Source organism: Medicago sativa, chromosome 1 (genome assembly GCF_051527215.1).
Source record: "Medicago sativa cultivar Bolivia chromosome 1, Bolivia_mono, whole genome shotgun sequence".
Classification (NCBI taxonomy): domain Eukaryota; kingdom Viridiplantae; phylum Streptophyta; class Magnoliopsida; order Fabales; family Fabaceae; genus Medicago; species Medicago sativa.
In genome coordinates this window covers 93,693,807-93,695,325 of record NC_140749.1, presented here as the reverse complement: position 1 = coordinate 93,695,325, position 1,519 = coordinate 93,693,807, and the positions used below count along the sequence as shown (strand labels likewise).

At 37.3% G+C, this 1,519-nt stretch overlaps 1 non-coding gene across 1 annotated transcript; it reads right to left on the bottom strand.

The window, feature by feature from the left end:
• On the bottom strand, positions 1-144 carry LOC146959350 (U4 spliceosomal RNA). Its single transcript, XR_015025093.1, has one exon. It is a non-coding gene; the product is annotated as a U4 spliceosomal RNA (small nuclear RNA).
• Positions 145-1,519: the final 1,375 nt, after the last annotated feature.

Genomic DNA, 1,519 nt, shown 5'->3' with positions numbered 1-1,519 from the left:
CCCCAAAGGGAGCCCTTCCAGAAATTCTCAAAGACCTAAGCAAAACTCAGGCCAAAGAGGGGGTTTGGAAATAGTTTTCAACCAGCAATAGACGCGCCTCGGTTAGAACCTCATTAGTTGCATCATTGCCCCAAGCACAAAGATACTTTATTCATTCTCTGACACTTCTTTAAATAATAGCTTCCATCAGGTTTAGTTATAGATTTAGACGATGTGGGACTTTATTGCTCAACACATTAGCTCTCACACACACCACTGCGAAAGTTGCTGCAGATTTCTCAGACTTTCTTTTACAATACTATCAGCATTGTGTCCCAACACTACTAACCCAAGACAAGACATTCTTTCAATATTTTATATTGCTTCCACCACCATCCTTATACCTTTTTACTGCTAGCCATGCGCTCCCCTTCCCCTGCAATCTCATAGAATAGAACCTTCAGCAGCATTTGAACTGAAGAGCATCTTCACCACTCATTCATTTCCTCTAATCTTCTAATACCGAGACCTCCCTCCCATAAGCTCTGGTCTAGTCACCATATTTCGATTCACTGCATGCACAATGTCTTCACCACTATTATGTGTGAATTATCTATATAAAACTCTATATTGGTTGTATCTTCTGGCTAGGGCGGGCTAGCTAGGGCGGGCTACCAATATCTGCTTCAATCAGTATATGTATGTTTATCTACATAATTTTTTTTGACGAAGTTTATCTATATAAACTGCTGACCAAAGTGTGGCGTAAACAATACATTATATATACTGACGAGGCAGACGAACAACGATTTGAGAGCGTTTAACTTGGTGTTACTGGCATAAGGTATTGGCAAGTAAGTACTACAGCAGGTGCATGGGACTATCGACGACGACATAAGAGGATGCTCTAGTTGATGGAAAGACGTTTGTCTAGTGAATAAAGGGCCATGAATAAATCTGGATGTGGTGCAGATGTAGAAGACACAAAATAAACAGATTGTGTTGGTGTCCATTTGAATTGGACAGAGTTGTCATACGATGTACAGACTACCTTGTTCCATAAATTTCGCTTTTATTAAAAAAACTGTTACAATCTCAACATTAATAAAAACAAACAACATGTTTCGTCTTAGGAACCAAAATTTCACATTATGAACCAAATTCGCTTTGGATGGAAACTGCAATATTTCATACATCGTGATTTGTAATCTGAACCAATGAACAGTTTCAGCACCAACATTATTCACCTTGTAGATTAAGGATTATGATTCTTTGCTGTTAAAAATAAACTGAAGAAGCCCTTACTGTAATCATAAACTTTTACAAAATTATTTTCCCTTCGAGCTTTAAATCCATGGATTAACAGTGACACAAATGCAACTTCTTATTTGTTCATTTTTTGTCGAGTGGTCTAGTGGCTAGAAATTTATTTCTTTTATTTCCTTTTATGCAAGACTTTCCTTTCCTTATCTTTCCAAGTAAAGACATTTTTATGGTAACAATTTTTTGAACTGATATACATTGCAAGTTGCAAGTGAAG